Source organism: Oryctolagus cuniculus, chromosome 2 (assembly GCF_964237555.1).
Source record: "Oryctolagus cuniculus chromosome 2, mOryCun1.1, whole genome shotgun sequence".
Classification (NCBI taxonomy): Eukaryota; Metazoa; Chordata; class Mammalia; order Lagomorpha; family Leporidae; genus Oryctolagus; species Oryctolagus cuniculus.
In genome coordinates this window covers 23653179-23677738 of record NC_091433.1, presented here as the reverse complement: position 1 = coordinate 23677738, position 24560 = coordinate 23653179, and positions in this window count along the sequence as shown.

Genomic DNA, 24560 nt, shown 5'->3' with positions numbered 1-24560 from the left:
ATGAAAGCTCACAAAAACCTACTAGAAAATCCCTGCCTAAATGTCATGCAACACACTGATGAAATAGTTGCATACGCATTGGAGCGTGACTGGCTTTCCAGAATTTACTCCAAGCATACCGTATCTGATTGTCTCTCTCCTGAGCTCTTAACACCTTTGCATGCCTAAGAAACTCAACTACTGGAGTCCTGCCCTCATTTCTCCATGATTCTGCTTCGCTAACTTCACGCACTGAACAGCTTTTCTTCTCTTTTGTAAATTGCATCAGTCCAAATTTTAATAACAGCTTTTTTATGAAACACTGATGAGCAACCAATACAACACACACACAAATGTGCTGAAAACAAAACAAGAGTCACACATTGGAAGTCCCAAAACAAGCACTTTTCAACATTTATGCCACATCATCGGCACCTTTTTGACCATGAATCTCATTTGCCTAGATTGGAGGCTCTTGGAGGTAGAGTCTTCATCTCAAAGTACATTTGATCTTTGCCTTTAGCTATTACCTTTAAGGCACTCATAAATCTGTCTCTTTTCACACATTTCTTTGATAAAATTCTTGAATAGTGCTTACTTTTCACTTTGCAGAAATTTTTAGAATATCAAACACATCTCCCATCTTTTGGAAGTTTAATTTCCCCATTTTTTCCCATAATATTATCTTACTTTCTGTTACATTTACTTATTAATTTGTATATTCAATAAATAGAGGTTGAATACATACTTAAAGTGTTAAACACACTCTGCCACTGCCTGGTAACCATATAGATAAATACAAATAAGTCAGAAGGTCTTGTCAGTGTTTAGTTTTTTCTCTTAGGTCCAAATCCTTATGAGTTGTATTAAACAAATACACAGTAATTGAAACTGTCCTTTAGATGTTATATGTTGAAAAATGTTTTTGAAGATCTTACCAATTCAGGTTTTATCATCATGCATTTTTACAACAATTATATTATCTCAATTTAGCACGTTGTCTGATCCTTCCACTCCCTAATCTATTATCTCTGATGTTTTGTGGTCACTCTTCCTAAGGCATTAATTTAATCAAGGTCCTTGGAGTATTTCCCACAACGACGTCCTCTTTACCACAGGATAAAGTCCCAACATTTAGCCTGGTGTTTAAATTACTACTTGAAAAGTTCAAACTGGTCAATTTTAATACCACTAATTGACTACACAATATACCAGATAGCAGCCAAAAATTGTGGAAAAGTAGAATGAAAAGATATATTTATTTTGGCACAAAAATATCTTGAGTTCATTCATAGATTTTTTTAATAACACATATTTTCCATAAGCTTTTTTTTTTTTTTTTTTTTTTTTTTTTGCAGGCAGAGTGGACAGTGAGAGAGAGAGAGACAGAGAGAAAGGTCTTCCTTTGCCGTTGGTTCACCCTCCAATGGCCGTCACGGCTGGCGCACTACGGTCAGCGCACCACGCTGATCCAAAGGCAGGAGCCAGGTGCTTTTCCTGGTCTCCCATGGGGTGCAGGGCCCAAGCACCTGGGCCATCCTCCACTGCACTCCCTGGCCACAGCAGAGAGCTGGCCTGGAAGAGGGGCAACCGGGACAGAATCCGGCACCCCGACCGGGACTAGAACCCAGTGTGCCAGCGCCGCTGGGCGGGGGATTAGACTATTGAACCACGGCGCTGGCCCTTCATAAGCTTTTAAACATATTTCTTTATTTGAAAGGCAGAGAGATGGAAAGTTAGAGAGAAAAATCTCTCATCTGCTTGTTCACTCCCTAAATGCCTGTGATGAGTAGAGCTGGGCACAACCTATGGCTTACTCATCGGTGACAGGAACCTCATTACTTGACCCATTACTAGTGGAATAGAGAGCCAGAGTTGAGACTAGAACCTGGGCCCTCCTCAGTGGGGTGAGGGTATCTTAACTGTTGGGCTAATTGCCTGTGCCTGTATGAAATTTCTGAAGGCCTCTTGTATGCACGCATTTCAAAAATTTTTGACAGAAAGTAAACATATTTTAATGCAGTTTTCTCTAAATTTTTTGAAGTATTTTCAATAAACTATTAGTCACTGTAAAGTAAGCTTTCTAAAAAGGAGCTCAGCCTTAGCATTTTAATAATTAAGACAATAAGATTTATAAGGACTGTGTAGCCTGACTAGAATTGCATTGGAATTAAGTGCTCACATGGATGCTACAACTCAGGCTACCTCTATTTTAAAGTGTGTTTCATTTAGCTAATAATGTGCCTTGAATTTAAGAGTCAACAACAAATGTAGTCTCTTCTCTGTTTGCGTTTATCCATCTCAAAAGCAAGAATGAGCAATGACATATTATTCATAGGATTGATATATAATCCTGAGGATTGATTATGAAGTACAATAGTACGTCCAGTGAAGCATAGGCAACCCTCACTTTGCACAGTAATGAAAGATCAAATTATCATATAAGCTGCAACTAAGCAAAGCGAGGTTTACAACCCATAGGAAAAATTATGATTTTCTCCCTTAAAACCTTTTGTCAACATTAGCAATTTATGACTGTTGTTTATAAATATATTGTCAAATTTTGAATAATTAAACTGTTACTGAGTTAGTGCATTACTATTTAAAGTATTGCAAATATTGGGAATTAGTTCTTTTTGCTGTTGTTGTTAACACTTTAGCAAGAGTTACTTGAATAGTGTTTGCCACCTTCTTTCTATGTATCTTCAGATACTGAATATGCATCTTTTCTACTCAAGAATATTGATATGGGATTAGGTATCCCAGGTAGCATCTTAACTGCTGTCCCAAACACCTACTCCTTTTATCTATGTCTTACTAAGGAAGTATTTCAGATCCAAGGTCCAGTGAGTAGAAGTTAAAAGTCTGTGTACAGGAGGCTGGTGTTCCCAAACTTACGCTTTTGTGATAATTGGTAGATTCAAGAGCTAGTAACATAGTTGGTCCTTCATGTAATTACTTACAGTTGATATGGAAACTTGAATTTGAGATGAGGTTGATAGATTAGTGTTAGTAACTAATCACGTCAATTCAAATTCACAGATACTAGTAAATTATTTTCAAATAATCAACTTAATTAATTATGAAGATTATTTAATTTTCCCTCAGATATAATTTCCTTTTTTAAAGATTTTATTTATCTATCTATTTAATTATTTATTTGAAAGGCCGAGTGACAGAGAGAGATATCTTTCCTCTTCTGGATCATTCCCCAAATGGCTGCAAAAGCTGGGGCTGGGTCAGGCAGAAACCAGGAGCCTAAAACTCCATCCAGGTCTCCCCTAAGAGTGGCAGGGACCCGTCTCCCATTGCCTTCCCAGCACATTGCCAGAGAGCTTGATCAGAAGCAAAGCTGAGGCTGTAACCGGAACTCTGATGTGGAGCCTGGCATCACGGTGGCTTCATCAGCTGAGACACAACACTGGTTGCTATCATTTCTTTACACCTTTTATCTGTTTTAACAGACCTCTTAACTTCTTAACTTTGACCTAAGGATTGAGGAAGATGAGAGAACCTATAAGTCAGGAGTCACAAAAATATGTGTCTCTATGTTTAAGCAAGGAATATAATTATGCATGACAGAAAAGAGACCTATTTCTAACTGACATACTTGTGTCAGTCAGCATAGCCTTAAGTACCTTCTTTTCTCCAGAAAATTCTCTGCCACATCAGAGTCATGCTAGGTGTTGTAGAGGAAGAAGAAAAATGCAGTTCCTCAATCATCAACTATAAATATTACCATATGTTTCACCAATTACACTTCTGAATACACACATCCAAACAATCAAAACAGAGCCTCAAAGAGATGTCATGTTCATTGCAACATTGCTAATGGTAGCCAAAAGTGCAAATAACTTCAGTGTCCATTGACAGATGATTGGATACAAAAGTATGCTATCTGTATACAATAGAATATTATGCATTGTAAAATCATGAAATTCTGAAACACACTACAACAGGTATGAAGTTTGAGAGCATCATCTTAAATGAAATAAACCACTCAACAAGTACCACAAGATACCACTCACATGGTTTACTCAGAGTAATCAAAGTCATTGTCACCTACAGTAGAATGGCAGCTTCCAGGGAGCTGGAGAAGAGAAAAATAGGTAATTGTTATTTAATGGAATTTTAGCTTTAAAATATAAGCAATGGTTTCACGAATTTTAAACAGGCACCAGTGTTGGGCTATAGCTGGTAAAGAGACCGACTGGGACACTGGCAGCCCATATGGGCACCAGTTTGTGTCTTATCTGCTCCACTTCTTATCCAGCTATCTACTAATGGCCTTGGAAAAGTATCAGAAGACAGCCCAAGTGTTTGTGCCTTCATTCCCATGTGGGAGATCCAGAAGAAGCCCCATCCTCCTGGACCAGCCTTGGCCATTGCAGCTATCTGCCATCTGGGGAGTAAACCAACAAATGGAGGGTCTGTCTCTCTCTCTCTTTCTCTCTCTCTCTCTCTCTCCCTCATATATGTCTAACACTCTGACTTTCAAATAAATAGGAAAAATCCTGAAAAGACAAACAAGCCAATTACAGATAGGAAAGATCAAGAAAAAAATAACAGCAGGTGGAAAAGTAAATATGGTTTGATTAGCAGAACTGAAGATATGTATGGAAATTTGTATTTGAATACAAAAATACAGAAATTTATATAACTAGGAACAAAGTTCATGAAAATTAACTGCAATAGGATTTATGAGTCAGGACAACTTAAATTTAAAAGAGAGAGAAAGAGAAGAAATCAAGAGACAGTTGTGTATAAAGAGAAAAATATGTTTGGCAGAGCATTCACAATAAAACAGGTGGGAAACGATTCTCAAACAGAAGGCCAGTGCAATGAAGCAATGGTAATAGGACAGGGAATATATGAACTTGAATGAGTACTTGGCAAAGAGGGAGTGCCAGATTTATGCACTAATGATAAAAGGTATAATGAGGAGATACTCAGAAGAGTAAGAAAGGAATGGAGTAAAAAAATCACTTGCCAACTACATTTGCCATCTGTTAATATAACAGTGTCATACAGTAAAATTGTTCATAAACATGAATGAATCGATTTTAAAAAATACAACCTGTGACGTGACAAAGCATTGAAAATTGAATGGTTGTCAAGATACAGATGCAGCAGAATTAACTGATGACCTGAGTACTCAAGCTGTCAACAAATCATATAGGATATCTGAAGAATGGTGACTTGGTTTACTGTTTTAAATACAGTGTCTCCACACTATTTATTAGAAAATATTTTATGTTATGTATAATATATTAAGAATAACATTTTTAGAAAAAAGGGTAAATGAATAATACCTATAATAATAAAGATCTATGAAACCTCAGATAACGTACAATCCCTCATTTACTGTAAATATCTGCAAATATTTTAAAAAAATAGAAAATTCAGAAGCATAGAAAATTTGACCAAAAAATGTCTGCTTCAAATGTTACAATTATTAATTTAGTAATTGACTGAATAGTTTGCCTATTGTTTCTTATGATACAGTATTTCCATGAGAGGAGCAATACTATTGGGGCTGGCACTGTGGGGTAGTGGGTAAAGCCACCACCTGCAGCACTGACATCCATATGGGCATGGGTCAGAGCTCTGGCTGCTCCACTTCCAATCCAGCTCCTTGAAAATGGCCTGGGAAGGCAGCAGAAGATGGCCTATTTACTTGGGCCCCTGCCACCCACTTGGGAGACCTGGAAAAACCTCCTGCCTCCTGGCTTCAGCCTGGCCCAGCCCTGAACAATGTGCCACTTGGGGAGTGAACCAGTTGAAAGAAAAACTCTCTCTCTGTCTCTCTCTCTTTCTCTCCCATCCCCCCATAACTCTGCATTTCAAACAATCAATAAATAATGCTTTAAAAAACAAAACCAAAAGAGCAATACTACTACAATTATACAATGAAAGGTATCTTCAGAGTCTACATTGGCAAGAAAATAGATTCAGAGATCTTTGGTACAATTTTTTCAGTTCTTAGTAGGATTGACAATTTTCCCCAGAATATATACATTAAGGCAATATTAACTGCAAGGAGACTAAAATGCAAATACCTTACTTCTCTCATTAGGGATGATAAACAATCTGACTTCTGGTGAATCACCACTTACTCTTTTGCATGATATTGTCATACACATTTATGAATATTTTCATCTTTAGATCTTTGAAATTCCAAACTTTGATAATTCATAATAGCTGGATGAAAGCAAGGATCTTGTCTTTTATTGTGCTCAAAAATCAGACAATGTTCTTGGCTAAGATATTACAAATGACCAGTTAAATTAAATTACAAATAGCCAAGAAAATTAAATTATTAGAGATCATTTGAGATTAAACTTGAAGTTACATGTTTTCATTATTTTATTAATTAACTTCTATGTAGTTCCTGTTTAGAGTTTTGTATATTAGATGATAAAGAGTTGGAGTTAGTGAGAGAGAGAGACAGAGAGAAAGGTCTTCCTTCCGTTGGTTCACTCTGCAGTGGCCGCCGCGGCCAGCGCGCTGTGCTAATCCAAAGCCAGGAGCCAGGTGCTTCCTCCTGGTCTTCCATGCGGGTGCAAGGCCCAAACACTTGGGCCATCCTCCACTGCCTTCCAAGGCCACAGCAGAGAGCTGGACTGGAAGAGCAGCTACTGGGACAGAATCCAGTGCCCCAACTGGGACTAGAACCCTGTGTGCAAGCACCACAGGTGGAGGATTAGCCAAATGAGCCACGGCGCTGGCCGAGAGTCATTATTTTAACATGTTAGCAAAAAATCATAATGATTTGAAAAGTTTGGGGTGCTAAGACTCTGACTTAATTCATTAAAATTTTGTGTATTGAAGTTGAACTTTGTTATTACACAAGGCATTTTCTGTTTTTTTACCAAAACCCTTTAATAGACATTGATTTAATAGTTCATTCTAGAGAACATTTTCTTTTATAGTTTCAGTTATTAATTAGGATTAAAATAAATAGGATGGACAATAAATTTATTATGATAAAATAATTTTGGCTATTACCATATAATAGGTAAACCGTCAGATATGAAAGATGGAGCTTTAATAAATGTAAGTAAACAAGCCCGTAATAATTCACTTTTCTCAGAAAAAAAGTTTGAGTTTATAGGTATAACTGTAGATGAAAATCTCTCCAAAAAGTGAGAGCATTAGAGATTCTACCTAGACATTTAAGCATTTGTTACTTTGCAATACATTTTTTTAAGATTTATATATTTATTTGAAAAACAGAGTTACTGAGAGGTAGAGGCAGAGAGACAAAGGTCTTCCCTCCATTGGTTCACTGCTCAAAGTGCCACAACAGCCTGAACTGCGTTGATCCGAAGGCAGAGCCAGGAGCTTCTTCCAGGTCTGCCACATGGGTGCAAGGGCCCAAGGACTTGGGTCATCTTCTACTGCTTTCCAGGGCCATGGCAGAGAGCTGAATCGGAAGAAGAGCAGTTAGGACTCGAACTGGTGCCCATATGAGAAGCCGGCACTGCAGGCAGTGGCCTTACCCTCTATGCCACAGCGTCTGCCACTACAATACATTTTTGACATTAGCTTTAAGTAACTATTTTTGTTAACAGTTGAATGATGGGCTTCCATATTAGCATGCTCTATTATGTTAGCAATTTAAATTGTTTTTTCTTGAGTTAAGATAATAAATATTCCTTATCAATAAATATACCTAGTATAATTGCAAAGGGTCATACAAAAATATAACAGTAATGAATACTGGAGTTTCAAGGTGTCTTGGTAAACAATTTAACACATAAACTGTGGATTTTACATTATTGACATCAATTCTTTGGAAAGATAAAAATGAATGTATCAGATGAAATAAAATATAGGGTAAATTAGATAAAATAACTTCTTGAAAACAGTATCTTTCAAGCAACAGAGTTTTATTTATTTTTTCCTTCTGTCTTTAGTCCTTTGTTTATTTTGTCTTTTCTTTCTTTCATGTATTCCCTCTTTTTAAGCATTACTATCACCCAAATTAAGATACATTAGCCTGCAAAAGTAATATACTTGAATGCAAAAATCTCTTCTAATGAGTACTGTGAAAAGTAAATTTCAAAATATGATAATTAAAAATATTATTTTAATTATATGCATTTGTGTTTAACATAAAAAATTTCAAAGCTGTTTTTGTTCTTGACTTATGTTTCCTGGATAGTCAACCTGACATCCAAATATCAATTTTTGCTACTAAACTTCTTCCTTGAAATGACATTATTTCTTAATATATTCTTCATTATGTTTCATATTACTGTATCAGAAGGCATGATTTTACTTCATGAAACTTAACTAAAACTGCTTCTGTAGGACACTTAGTTAAATCTATTGAAAATGTCCATTCAATAATATTCATGGAACGTTTGCAAAGTCCTATCCTACTCCTATCATTGAGAATATAAAACTTAAGAAAAAAAAAAGATGCATTTTTGAATTGCATAGCACTGGAACAAATCTAATGTGGCTAGAGAAGATAGAGAAAATTTAATAAAGAAAAAACTGCATTTTGAAGAATTAAAGTTATGTCCATCAATGGAGGATGAGAATGCTGAATACAAGACGTCAGTGAAAAGAAAATGAATGTGGCTCTTGCAGGCAGAAAAAAGCATGGTATGCTTCATTTTCAGAAGAACAAAACTTTATGTGTTAATAGCAAGAATACTAGAGTAGGGGTAAATTTAGACTGACTTGAATTACAGAAAACAGATTTATATATTATTTGGTAGTCCTCAGAAAAAACGGCATTTTGTAAACTGAAATCTATATGAAGAAGAATGCATATTTAAATCAAAAGTAAAAGAAGATAGAAAAGGGAGCAGCAATGTGTTGCTTCTAAGAGATTGTGGCATTGATCCTAATGAAAACCATTGAGAAATCAGCATAGAGTAGATTTTTGAATTTATTTATATAAAGGGAACAGAATACATGTGTGTATGTGTTTGTGTGTGTATGTGTGTATATATATATATTCATACTATAAAGAACATAATGATTCTTCCCACCCTTGCTCTGTCCCTCTCTCACATCCATCCTCCATCATCCTTTTTGTATATCTTTTAACTTTTCTATAATATACTTTCTTTCTTCAAAGAATTATTTTATTTTGACTTTTTTTTTTTTTTGACAGGCAGAGTGGACAGTGAGAGAGAGAGACAGAGACAAAGGTCTTCCTTTGCCGTTGGTTCACCCTCCAATGGCCGCCACAGCCGGCGCGCTGCGCTGATCCGATGGCAGGAGCCAGGAGCCAGGTGCTTTTCCTGGTCTCCCATGGGGTGCAGGGCCCAAGCACCTGGGCCATCCTCCACTGCACTCCCTGGCCACAGCAGAGAGCTGGCCTGGAAGAGGGGCAACCGGAACAGAATCCGGCACCCCAACTGGGACTAGAACCCGGTGTGCCGGCGCCGCTAGGCGGAGGATTAGCCTAGTGAGCCGCGGCGCCGGCCAGAATTATTTTATTTTGAAAGACAGAGGAGTTATAGAGAGAAGTAGAGCCAGAGAGAGAGAGGTCTTCCATTCCACTGGTTCACTCCCCAAATGACCGCAATGGCCAGAGCTGAGCCGATCTGAAGCCAGGACAGGTCTCCGACATGGGTGCAGGGACCCAAAGAGTTGGGCCATTTTCTATTGCTTTCCCAGGCCATAACAGAGAGTTGGATCAGAAGAGGAGAAGCCAAGACTAGAACAGGCGCCCTTTGGGATGTCGGTGCTGCAGGCTGAGGCTTTAACCCACTGCGCCATAATTCCGGTCCCTCTATGATATATTTTCAATTTACTTTATAATAACAAATTTAATCCTCTACCAAATAAAGAATTCAACAAGTACTAAGTAGAAAAACCACTGTTCCTCAGGAGTCTAGGCAAGGACTATAAGCAGTAATCAAATCTCAAGATTCTCGAGATGTCAATTTCATTCATACACATTTTATATATATATATATATATATATATATATATATATATATAGTAGTTATTACAAATCAGAGAAATCAGAGCAAATATATGTTTTTTGTCTTTTTGGGACTGAGTTATTTAATTAAGCATAATGGGCTCAATTACATCCATTTTGGATTTCATTTTTTTCCTGGCTAAGAAGTAATCCATTGTGTATATATGCCACATTTTCTTTACCCAGACATCAGTTGATGGAATTGTGAGTTAGTTTCATATTTTTGCTATTGTACATTAATTTGAAAGGCCACAACATAAATTATAACTATGAATAATGCATTTTGAGCACTTTATTAGGTGTTGTATAAGATAATAAAACTTCATCAACTGTGTTCTTGTCCAAACCTAACACATCCTACGTGTGGGTATCATTGATAATTGTTATACAGAGGAGAAAACTGAAATTTGTAAATATTACATCACTTTCCTAAAGTTAGACAATGTAAACAACTGAAGTGGCATATTCTGAGTAATTTCTGATTCTGAAGCCCCGCTTTTAAGATACTTCATGTACTGGCTACATTAGGGTTGATAAGAAAAAAAAAATGTAAGAAATCTTTTGAAAGAGGAAAAAGCATGAAGTTGAAAACTGTTGAATAAAGAGAAAAGCAATAAAACATAGACGAAATCAAAAGAGGAGCTTGAACTCCCAGTGAATCTTGCAATAATCTAAATGAGATCCATAAACGCACAGAGCAAGTCATAACATAAGCAGTATAACAGCAAGTTGCCTTTTTTGTTGTTGGTCCCATATAATCGTTTCCTCTATTTATTTCCCTTTCATGTTTCCCATTTCCTGGATTGAAAGTTAAATCACTAAACTGTCCATGCCCTCTTGAAGCTAGCCATCAAAAAGAAATGACAAGTTAACTTCCAAGAACAGGTCTTTGATCCGGGAGCTAAAAATCATTTTTTAATGTGGTAATTAATTCAGTAATGGATAAATGGCATTAATTGGATCAAATCACTTATGATGAAATATACTGGAGGCTTCTGAGATTGGAAGAAACTATCTGTGTCATCTAAGACAAAAAGATTGAATTCAAAATTTTGTAATTATTTTATAGTGGCAATGTTGAACTAAGAGAAGTTAGACATCATCCTTGAAGTGCAGCCAAACTCATTAATCAAATTATAGGGCATATCATCTTAATTGATAATATCTGCTAAGAAACATACACACGCACACACTCACACACACTAGCACACACAAGAGGTCACTTCAAAAAGTCCATGGGAAGTGAATCTTTAAAGAGGAAATTTAAATAGGTAACAGATTCATGATAAAATGCTCAGGATCACTAGCCATCAGGGAAATGCAAATCAAAATCATTAGAATGGCTATCAAAGGAGATCAAGAGATAACACTGTTGAGGATGGTGGGGGAAAAGGTACCCTAATAAGTTGTTGATGGGGATGTGAACTAGTACAGCCATTGTGAAAGACACTATGTAGAGTCCTCAGAAATCTGAAAACACATCTGCCGTATGACCCAGCAATCCCACTCCTGGGAGTTTACACAACTGAAATGAAATCAGCATATGAAAGAATGGTAAGTAATTCCATACTTATTGCAGACCAATTCACAATAGCTAAGATATGGAATCAACCCAGGTATTCATCAACACATGACTAGATAAAGAAAATTCGGTACATATACACTATTGAATACTACTCAGCCATAAAAAATAATGAAATCTTGTCTTTTGCAACAAAATTGATGCACCTTTAAATTATTATATTTAGTGAAATAAACCAATCCACAAAAGACAAATATCATATGATTTTCCCAATCTGTGATAACTAATGGATTCCAAAAAATATATATTGTATATGAGCTAAGGCAGCATTTTAAGATTTGGTTATTGTTACAGCCCTTGTCTCTACTGTTGAGAAAGATATTTTATTCTATTTATTGGATTCTTTACTTAGTGCTTATGATTATAAAATGAACAGAAAAATACGTCATAAATATTAAAGAAAGAATAAGCAAGGAGGAGGAGTATGGGAGCAGGATAGGAGGGAAGGCAGAGTGGGAAGTATCACCATGTCCCTAAATTTGTATATATGAAATACATGGAATTTCCTCACCTTATATAAATAAAAATATAAAATAAATAAAGTGTTTTTGAATAGCAAAAAATCTATTAACGGATTTCAAATTCTTTGCATCAAAATAAACAATTTTTATTTCATTTTTCTCTAGCTCCTTGAAATATTATTATGTGGATGTTTGTGTGTGTGCATGTTACAACTGCAGAAAGCCTGAGAAGTCAGAGAAAGCACCTCAATAACCACTTCAAATAGCAATATGTAGATTGGATGTAGAGATAATTCAATGCATACCAAAACATTGAAGTGTTGAATTTTCCCATGATACTTAACAAACATCTATTTCTCCTGGTAATAAATAAAAATATGAAATTACCAAATCCAATATTCTCAATAGTCATTGAAATAGACATTATTGCCTAATCAATATACATGTATCAAGAATCTACATGCTATTAGCATTTGTAGTTGCATTAGAATGTAAAGTTAATGAAGGAAATATCTTTCTGAATTACATAGAAATAATAACATACTTAACTATCAATTCAATATACATTTATGTAAAGTTATGAATCATGAATCTTACTAAGACTGCATGTGACAATCTGAAACAAGATTAAGAAATTTGAACTACAAGATTACATCAATATAAAAGGTGTGAAATAAATTCATCTGCTACTAAGTTTCAAAAAGACTGAAGAATAAAAATTGTAAGATTTGCATGCATCCATCAAATAGGGTAGATTTGAGAATTTGAAAAAAAACTGGTATTATGAACAGTGACTAGAAAAAGCTGGGGGAAAATACTTCTGGATTTGTGGAAGTGGAAAAAATATGCGTTAATAGAAAGAAAACTGAAATATCAAATTTAAGATAAATGTAGCATGGGATCTTTATTAAATCTACATGTTTGTGTATGATGAATTGCCTTTGAAAAGGAAAATTCATTTTTCAAACTATTCATTTTACCATGAATGATTTAAGTAGCCATGATGGTCAAAAATGCATTCCTCAACAACAAAATGGTAGATTTTATTATCCAGACAACAGAGCTCTGCAAACAATAATCAAATCTTTGATTAGTTTTGAAGAAATCAACAAACAGAATTTGAGATGCAATGGTACAACAATATATAGAATAAAAAATAGATGAGAAAGTTATATAATTTAAAGAATACATGATATTCCTATGTAGAACTGACTTGTGCCCAATACCAAGTAAATATATCAAAATCTTAGCCTTTCTGTACCTCTGAATGTAACTATTTGTAGATAGGACCTTTTGAATTTAAATGGAGGCCTTTAGGGTACACTCTGATACAATATGATATGTCCTTATGAGAAGAGATTAGTGCAAAAATAGATGATCAAATGAAAGTCTAAGAATAAAAGTATTGTCTACATGTCAAGGAATGAGGCCTTAGCATGGTGCAAACTCCATCAACATATTTTCTTAGATTTCTAACCCTAGAATTACAAGAAAGTATCTATTTTTTAATAACCTGCTCACTCTTAAGTACTTTGCTATAGAAATATTAGCAAATTAACTTACTACTCTTAGTCAGATTCTCAGGAAAGAAACTGTTCTAACTAGAAAAGAGCATGCCATGACCAGATTGACTAACTAAATTCTTAAGTGCAACAATCTAGTGAGGGGTTATATTCTATTCCCAACTGAGGCCAGATTATTAAATAGAAATAGGTTCATTCTCAGTAGTCAAAATATGCTTTAGTAACCAAATGATTGTACTTTAAAATAACTATTACATATCAAGGTATTTACAAAAGTCAAATTTATGTATATCAAAATGAGGTAAAAATGTTACACAATTAACCATATTTGAATTATACTTAAAAATAATTTCATATATTAATATTCACATTATTTTCTATGTTACTTACAATAATGCCATGATAAAATTTCAAATACTTATTTCTAGTCATTGAATCAAATAATGAAAGTTGCAGAATTTACTTAAATTCCCCTTAAGACTCCCCATTTCCCACTTAAAAGCCGGTAATACAATAATTTGCTAAATTGCAGTTGCATATACACCTCTCCAACTACTTCAATTCTTATTTGTTCTTTTTTTTTATTTTTAAGGAAGATTGGGCTTTTAGTACATTGGTTTGGAAGATAAATAAAGAAAAGAAATACCCAGTTTCATATCCTCACACTCTAAAATGTGACTGAGATATCACTTGAGTTAAGATTAGTTGATTCAGGGGACAGCGCTGTGGTGCTGTGTTAATCCTCCTCGGCAGCGGCATCATCCCATATGGACAGCAGTTCTAGTCCTGGTTGCTCCTCTTCAAATCCAGCTCTCTACTGTGGGCAGGAGAGCAGTAGAAGATGGTTTAAGTCCTTGGGCCCTTGCACCCACATGGGAGACCAGGAAGAAGATCCTGGCTCCTGGCTTTGGTTCGGCGCAGCTCCAGATGTTGAGGCCATTTGGGGAATGAACCAATGAAAGGAAGACCTATCTCTCTGTCTCTCCCTTTCACTGTCTGTAACTCTACCTGTAAAATAAATTAATAAAATCTTAAAAAAAATTAGTTAACTCACAGTTCTTAGTATAAAATGAAGTAAAACATGGCAATATACAGAGTGTAGAACTGAAATTTTCATATATCCCCTGTTATTTTAGGAAAATTATAATTTAGACAATTAAAACTCAATGACTACAAAAGTTAAATAAGTTAAACTTTCTATTTTAAATCATAATAAATAATATTTGTGAAGTAAAAGAAAAAATAATTTTAAAGCACATCTGGAATGTGAATCAAAATGAGTTTCAAGGATACAGATATGTGCTCATTGCTTGCCGAGTTATGGATAAACTAGCTGAAGTCTGAGTTTAAAGCACTTTATAGAACTGGATCTCTTGCTTGCTTTGTGGTAGGGGAAAGTTTAATGCTGAATATCCCATTTTTTAAGTCAGTGTAACCTCCTTTGCTTTATATGCCTTGTGGTAGGAGAAAGTTAAATGCTGAATGTCCCAGTTTTTAAGTCAGCATAACCTCCTTTTGCTTTATATGGCACAGTGTCTTGATATTGTACTATCAGAAAAAGTTCATAATTGAGGCCGGTGCTGTGGCATAGCAGCTAAAGCTGCTGTCTGCAGTGCCAGCATACCATATGGGAGCTGGTTTGAGACCTGGCTGCTCCACTTCCCATCCAGCTCTCTGCTATGGCCTGGGAAGGCAGCAGAGGATGGCCCAAGTCTTTGGGTCCCTGCATCTGCATGGGAAGACTTGGAAGAAGCTCCTGGGTCTGATCCTGGCTTCAGATCAGTGCACCTCGTGTACTGCAGCCAATTGGGAAGTGAACCTGCAGATGAAAGATCGCTCTTTCTCCCTCTCTCTCTCTCTCTCTCTCTCTCTGCTTCTCCTTTTCTCTTTGTGTAACTTTGGCTTTCAAATAAATAAATAAATAAATCTTTAAAATCAAGTTCATAACTAGTCTTTTTTTTTTTTTACTTGAATTCTTTGGTAGTTTTTGTTGTTGTTTGTTTTTCTTTTTTTAACCTCTTTCCACTATCTTCAGACATATAATTTGAAGCTAAGTGACTTAATCAAGGGCACTAAGACAGCCAGCTTTATTCTGATGTACATGAACACTTTTTGAATGATGGTCTCTTTACATTCTACTTGTTAAAAATCTTTATTTAGTGGAGCAATGAACATTAGACTACAATGTAAATTAGAAGTATGGTTGTGGGTGGGAGGGAGGTTATTGGGGGAAGAGCTGCTATAATCCAAAAGTTGTACTTTGGAAATTTATATTTATTAAATAAAAGTTGAAAAACAAAGTATGTCATCTCAGGGGCAGTGCTGTGGTGCAGCAGGTAAAGCCACAGCCTGCAGTGCCAGCATCATGTATGGGCACCAGCTTGAGTCCTAGGTGCTACACTAAAGATTAAGCTCTCGGCTATGGCCTTGGAAAGCAGTAGAAGATGGCCCAACTTCTTGGGCCCCAGCACCCAAGTGGGACACTCGGAAGAAACTCTTGGCTCCTGGCTTCAGATTGCCACAGTTCCGGCCATTGTTGTCAACTGGATAGTGAACCAGCAGAGGGAAGATATTTCTCTATTTCTCTCTCTCTCTCTCCCTTTCTCTCTTCCTCTCTGCTTCTGCCTCTCCTTAAGAAATAATTAAAATTAGAAAGAAATCAACAAAATTGAAACCAAAAATACAAAAGATCAGCAAAATGAAGAGCTAGTTTTTTGAAAAAATAAGCAAAATTGACAAAACATTGGCCAAACTAATCAAAAAGAGAAGACACAAATCAATAAAATTAGAGATGAAAAAGGAAATGTAACATAACACCACAGAAATAAAAAGAATCATCAGACATTATAACAAAGAGATATATGCCAACAAACTGGGAAACCTAGAAGAAGCAAATAGATTCCTGAACACATACAACCTACCTAAATTGAGCTATGAAGAAAAAGAAAACTTAAACAGTTCCATTACCAAGACAAAATTGAATCAGACATAAAGACCCTACCAACAAAGGAAAGCCCAGAACTGAATGGCTTTACCACTGAATTCTGTGAGACATTTAAAGAACTAACTCTAATTCTTCTCAAGTTATTCAAAACAATTGAAAGAGGGAGAATCCCCCCAAATTCTCTCTATGAATCCAGCCACACCTTAATTCCTAAACCCAGAAAAGATGCAACAAAGAAGAACTACAGACCAATCTCCCTGAAGAACACAGATGCAAAAATCCTTAACAAAATTCACACCAATCGAATGCAACATCACATTAGAAAGATCACCCATCCAGACCCAATGGGATTTATCCCCGGTATGCAGGGATGGTTCAATATTTGCAAATCAATTAATGTGATATATCACATCTACAAACTGAAGAACAAAAGCCATATGATTGTCTCAATAGAATCAAAGCTAGCATCTCATAAAATACAAAAACCTTTCATGAGGACAACTCTAAGCAAATTGGTTTAGAAGGAACATTCCTCAACACAATCAAGGCAATTTATGACAAACCCTTTGCCAGCAGCCTATTGAATGAGGATCTGGAACCAGACAAGGATGCCCATTCTCAACATTGCTATTCAATACAATACTAGAAGTTCTAGCCAGAGCCATTGGAGAAGAAAAAAGAAGTCAAAGGGATTCAAATTGAAAGAGGAAGACAAAATATCCCTATTTGCAGATGACATGATTCTATATATAGGGAATCCAAGAGACTATTGGAACTCCTAGAAGAGTTTGGCAAAGCACCAGGATATAAAATCAACACACAAAAAACAACAGCCTTTGTATACACAGACAATGCTACATCTGAGAAAGAACTTCTAAGATCAATCCCATTCATAATAGCTACAACAAAATCAAATACTTTGGAATAAACTTAATCAAGGAAGTCAAAGATCTCTAAGATGAGAATTATAAAACATGAAATAAAGATGAAAAAAATGGAAAAAAACTTCCATGTTCATGGATTGGAAGAATCAATATCATCAAAATGTCCATTCTTCTGAGAGCAATTTGCAGATTCAATGTAATAGCAATCAAAATATCAAAACATTCTTCTCAGATCTGGAAAAACTGATGCTGAAATTCATTTAGAAAAACAGGAGACCTCGAATAGCTAAAACAATCTTATAGCGCAAAAGCAAAATCAGAAGCATCACAATACCAGATTTAACGATGAACTACAAGGCAGTTACAATCAAAAGAGCCTGGTACTGGTACAAAAAACAAATGGAAAGACCAATGGAACAGAAAAGAAATGCCAGAAATCAATCCAAACATCTATAACCAATTTATATTCTACCAATCAGCTAAAACCAATCTCTAGAGCAAGGACAGTCTCTTCAACAAATGATGCTGGGAAAACTGGATTTCCATGTGCAGAAATATGAATCAGGACTCCTACCTTACACTTACAACTTACACAAAATCCATTCGAAATAGATTAAAGATCTATCCTCCAACATGATACCAAGGCACAAGCAATCAAAGCCCAAATTCACAAGTGGGATCACATCAAATTTAGAAGATTCTGTACTGCAAGAGAAATAGTCAAGAAAGTGAAGAGGCAACTGACAGAATGGGAGAGATTATTTGTGAACTATGCAATGGATAAAGGATTAATAACCAGAACACACAAGGAGATCAAAAAACTCCACGACAACAAAACAAGCAACCTAGTTAAGAAATGGGCAAAGGACTTAAATGGACATTTTTCAAAAGAGGAAATCCAAATGGCCAACAGACACATAAAAAAATCCTCTGGATAACTAGCCATTGGGGAAATGCAAACCAAAACTGAAATGAGATTTTACTTCCTCTGAGTTAGAGTGGCTTTCATAAAGAAATCAACAAACAACAAATGCTGGTGAGAATGAGGGGAAAAAGGTATCCTAATCCACTGTTGGTGGGAATGTAAACTGGTTAAAAACCACTATGGAAGACAGTTTGAAGATACCTCAGAAATCTGAATATAGTCTACCATATGACCCAGCCATCCTACTCCTGGGAATTTACCCAAGGGAAATGAAATCAGCAAATAAAAGAGTTATCTGTACCCCCATGTTTGCTATGAGATTTAACTGTAAAACTTGTTCTCAAACTTTTTTTATACTTTGTGCGTGTGTTTGTGTGTAAAGAGTTGAAATCTTTACTTAGTATAGAGTTAGTCTTCTGTGTATAAAGTTAACAGAAAATGAATTTTCTTAATAGAGAATGGGACTGGGAATGGGAGAGAGAGGAGGAAGTCAGGAGGGAGTAGGGGTGGGAGGATGGGTATGGTGGGAAGAATCACTGTATTCCTAAAGATGTACTTATGAAATTTATACTCATTGAATAAAAAGTTTCTGATAAATACATAAATAAATAAATCCTTAAAAGAGAAAAATATCAAAGGGAAAAACAAATTAGCAATGAGACAAAAATGGTTTATATTTTTCCAGTTTGACTTCCAGTGTTTTGAAAATTCTATTGCCATAAAAATAGGGATAACAAGACTTCACACATATCTTTTACCACTGTATAGAGCCTTGTTAAAGAGACAGTAGTCAGCCAACTTTCAAATTACAAACTGATCAGAATAGAAAAGAGGTAGATTAAGAGATATATACGTTTGACTTCTGGTTGGACTGACATTTGTCAGAGAAAGTAGATTATTTTCCCTATTCATCTATATAATGATTTTTTTTGACAGGCAGAGTGGACAGTGAGAGAGAGAGACAGAGAGAAAGAAAGGTCTTCCTTTGCCGTTGGTTCACCCTCCAATGGCCGCTGCGGCCGGTACACTGCGCTGATCCTATGACAGGAGCCAGGTACTTCTCCTGGTCTCCTATGGGGTGCAGGGCCCAAGGACTTGGGCCATCCTCCACTGCACTCCCTGGCCACAGCAGAGAGCTGGCCTGGAAGAGGGGCAACCGGGACAGAATCCGGTGCCCTGACCGGGACTAGAACCTGGTGTGCCGGCGCCGCAAGGCAGAGGATTAGCCTAGTGAGTCGTGGCGTCGGCTTATAATGACTTTTTTGGGAGGTATGTTGCTTTTTATTTTTAAAAAAGAGCACAAGAGACTACAAATATAAATATGAGGATACTTCAAGAAGTTTATGAAAAATGAACTGATTTCAGTGAGAAAGATTTTATATCTTTCCATAGTTTTTTATTCTATACATTTTTGTGAACTCTGTATACATGAATTCAAACATCTTTGCATCAAAATAAACTTATATTTTATGTCTGTCTCTTCCACAAACTTTTATAAGTACCCTTATATATTAGGTGCTAAAATAATTGTGCCATGCTAATTAATGAATATTTAGAAGTTATCATTTAGAATAAATATTTATAATGATTTATGAACAGCTACAAAATGTCTTATATTTTAAATTTTAACTGATATTTCATTTAACTCAATAGATTAATCTTCAAATGACCCATGAATACATTCAGATATCAAAAATGTTTTCTGAAACCATGAAAGACTGCCTTTTCTTATTTTAGAAATTATTTTTAATAGTAAATTACCCAAAAATAATTACTAAGGAACTTTTCCAAATATAAATTCTAAGAGACAGAATACACTTAAAATACACTTAAGAGACAGAATACACTTAAAATAATATGATATGACTAATTCAAAATATGCAGTGATTTTAATCAAATATACATATATATTATATATATCAAATATATATATATATATTTGATATATATATAATATAAACAACACAATCGTCCACCACTATCAGTAGAAAATACATTCCAAGACTCCAATTGCATCCCTAAAATAATGAATAATGCCAAATCATATATATATATATATATATATTATAGATAGATATAGATGTAGATGTTACATCTAGATTCAGGTAGATACATACATATTATGTTTTTATCTAAATATGCATACTTAAAGTTAATTTATAAATTAGGCACACCAAGATGAATAATAATAAATAATAAAATAGAAGACATATGACATTAAGTAGTAACAGAGAAGCTCAAATATCTTCTAAGAGTTGACCTATGAAATACATGAAATCTGTTTTCTTTATCTTAATAAACAATATTTAAAAGAAAAAAAAAACAGTTCTGTGAATGCGCCCTGTCTCTCTTGAAAGAGATAACCCAAACATTGGCACCTTTAGATCAAATTTAACTGTGGGAAACTGAAACCATCAACAGCACAACCACAGAAAAGAGGAAGTGTGGTATTTGGCTTTTTCAAGTTGTGCTATTGGTAGATGAGGTTAGATCTAGTGGGAAACTTTAATCAAACAAGGGATTGTAACTCTGGTTACACTGTGCTTCCAAAAGAGGCAATTCTGTTTTGCCAGGATGATGTAAGTTTGGTTTTAAAGATCAAAAAACATTAGGGTGCAGACTGCTTTTTTCTTTATCAATTTAAACTCCTTTGGGTAAATTCCAAGGAGTGGGATGGCTGGGTCGAACGGTAGGGTTATATTCAGGTTTCTGAGGAATCTCCAGACTGATTTCCATAGTGGCTTGACCAGTTTGCATTCCCACCAACAGTGGGTTAGTGTCCCTTTTTCCCCACATCCTCGCCAGCATCTGTTGTTGGTAGATTTCTGTATGTGAGCCATTCTAACCGGGGTGAGGTGAAACCTCATTGTGCTTTTGATTTGCATTTCCCTGATTGCTAGTGACCTTGAACATTTTTTCATGTGCCTGTTGGCCATTTGGATTTCCTCTTTTGAAAAATGTCTATTGAAGTCCTTGGCCCATCTCTTAAGTGGGTAGTTGGTTTTGTTTTTGTGGAGTTTCTTGATCTCTTTGTAGATTCTGGTTATTAACCCTTTATCTGTTGCATAGTTTGCAAATATTTTTTCCCATTCTGTTGGTTGTCTCTTCACTCTCCTGACTGTTTCTTTTGCAGTACAGAAACTTCTCAATTTGATGCAATCCCAATAGTTGATTTTGGCTTTGACTGTCTGTGCCTCCCGGGTCTTTTCCAGAAATTCTTTGCCTGTGCCAATATCTTGAAGGGTTTCTCCAATGTTCTCTAATAACTTAATGGTGTCAGGACGTAGATTTAGGTCTTTAATCCACGTTGAGTGGATTTTTGTGTAAGGTGTAAAGTAGGGGTCTTGCTTCATGCTTCTGCACGTGGAAATCCAGTTTTCCCAGCACCATTTATTGAATAGACTGTCCTTGCTCCAGGAATTAGTTTTAGATCCTTGATCAAATATAAATTGGCTGTAGATGTTTGGATTGATTTCTGGTGTTTCAATTCTGTTCCATTGGTCTATCCATCTGTTTCTGTACCAGTACCATGCTGTTTTGATTACAACTGCCCTGTCGTATGTCCTGAAGTCTGGTATTGTGATGCCTCCGGCTTTGTTTTTGTTGTACAAGATTGCTTTAGCTATTCGAGGTCTCTTGTGCCTCCATATGAATTTCAGCATCATTTTTTCTAGATCTGCGAAGAATGTCTTTGGTATCTTGATTGGGATTGCATTGAATCTATAAATTGCTTTTGGGAGAATGGACATTTTGATGATGTTGATTCTTCCAATCCATGAGCATGGAAGATTTTTCCATTTTTTGGTATCCTCTTCTATTTCTTTCTTTAAGGTTTTGTAATTTTCATCGTAGAGATCTTTAACGTCCTTGGTTAAGTTTATTCCAAGGTATTTGATTGTTTTTGTAGCTATTGTGAATGGGATTGATCTTAGAAGTTCTTTCTCAGTCACCCTAATGTTTATTGCAGCACAATTCACAATAGCTAAGACCTGGAACCAACCTAAATGCCCATCAATGGTAGACTGGATAAAGAAATTATGGGATATGTATTCTTTAGAATACTATACCGCAGTAAGAAACAACGAAATCCAGTCATTTGCAACAAAATGGAGGAATCTGGAACACATCATGCTGAGTGAAGTAAGCCAGTCCCAAAGGGACAAATACCATATGTTCTCCCTGATCGGTGACAACTGACTGAACACCAAAAAGGAAACCTCCTGAAGTGAAATGGACACTATGGGAAATGGTGACTTGATCAGCATAGCCCTGACTGCTAATGGACAACTTAATATATTATCCCTCATAGTATTTTTTTTTGTCTGTTCTACTTAATATGACTGGTTTAATTCTGTAATTATCACACAGTTATTCTTAAGTGTTGAAAATTAACTGAAATGTGATCCCTGTTAAACATAAAAGTGGGAATAAGAGAGGGAAGAGATGTATAATTTGGGGCATGCTCGGGCTGACTTGCCCGAATTGGTAGAGTTGGAAACATACCAGGGGATTCCAATTCAATCCCATCAAGGTGGCATGTGCCAATGCCATCTCACTATTCCAAGTGATCAATTTCAGTTCACAATTGATCATAATGAAAGGACTAAGAGTCAAAGGGAGCACATAAACAAGTCTAGTATCTGCTAACACTAACCGATAGAATAAATAAAGGGGAGAGTGATCCAACATGGGAAGTGAGATACTCAGCAGACTCATAGAATGGCGGATGTCCTAAATAGCACTCTGGCCTCAGAATCAGCCCTAAAGGCACTCGGATCTGGCTGAAAAACCCATGAGAGTATTTCAGGCATGGAAAGCCAAGGCACTCTGGCAAAAAAGATCTCTGTGAGTGAGATCCCAGTGAAAAGAACAGGTCTTCAAAGAGGGAGGTGCCTTTCTCTGAAGGGAGGAGAGAACCTCCACTTTGACTATGACCTTGTCTAAACAAGATAAGAGTCGGAGAACTCAAGGGGCTTCCATAGCCTTGGAAACTCATGACTGGTGCATAGGGAGATTATTGATGCCATAAACAGGAGTGTCAATTTGTAAAGTCAACAACAGGAGTCACTGTGCACTTACTCCTCATGTAGGATCTCTGTCCTTAATGTGCTGTACACTGAGGCTTAATGCTATAACGAGTACTCAAACAGTATATTTCACTTTGTGTTTCTATGGGGGTGCAAACGATTGAAATCTTTACTTAATGTACACTAAACTGATCTTCTGTAAAAAAAAAAAAAAGAAATTATCAATTCCCAACTTGACTCTCACTGGGATTAAACATGACAATAGGTCTGATCTGATTTCATCATGATTTAAAAAAAAATCATCTATTATTTCTCACTTTATGTTTCTGTGTGGGAACAAACTGTTGAAATCCTTACTTAAGGTATACTAAGCTGATCTTCTGTATATTAAGATAATCGAAAATGAATCTTGATGTGAATGGAAGGGGAGAGGGAGTGGGAAAGGGGAGTGTTGTGGGTGGGAGGGACGGTATGGGGGGGAAAGCCATTGTAACCCATGAGTCGTACTTTGGAAATTTATATTCATTAAATAAAAGATAAAAAAAAAATAAAGATCAAAAAAGAAATGTTTGCACAGAAGTATTTAAATAATTATAATCACATTGCATTAAAATGATTCCTTTTTGGTTAAGAATTGTTAGCAGAATCTTGATATACTCAAAATTAACATAAAATATCTAAATTTTTGGTCCAACTGAATTATGAACAGCACTCTCCACTTCCATAATAATAGGTATGTAATGGATACTCAAACAGGTGTGCTGATTGGGTGTAGCCTTTTAAGGCTGGTAACAGTTTGTGCATTTTTCTCTATTGATTTTTTCAATAAGTGACAAATTATAAAGATTACATATCAACCTACAAAGCCAGTAATCAAACACAATTCAGCCAAAGAAAATGAAGCTGTGCAATATTAGACATCAAAATACATAATGCGCCAAATGAAACCTTAGTGATCTGAATTAAAAATAAAATACGCATGCTGTTTAAAACCTTCCTGAAAGTCTGAGAATGATTTTATTAAGCAGTTTGGATCAGTCCTAGATATAGTTCACTGTGCATTAAAAATTTAGACTTCAGTAAAGCCTAAAGTGATTGATATTTTAAAACACTGAGGAAAAAAATATAACTACAATTGTTTTAAGGAATGCAATTTTAATTAGTTTCTCTCCCCTACTCACCTTTAGCTCTTAAGTAGTAAAACCTCATGAAAGTTGCTATCCTTTATGTTTTCTCTTATAGTCCTGCCTTTTCAAAAGCTCATCTCTGTTTCTGACTCCACT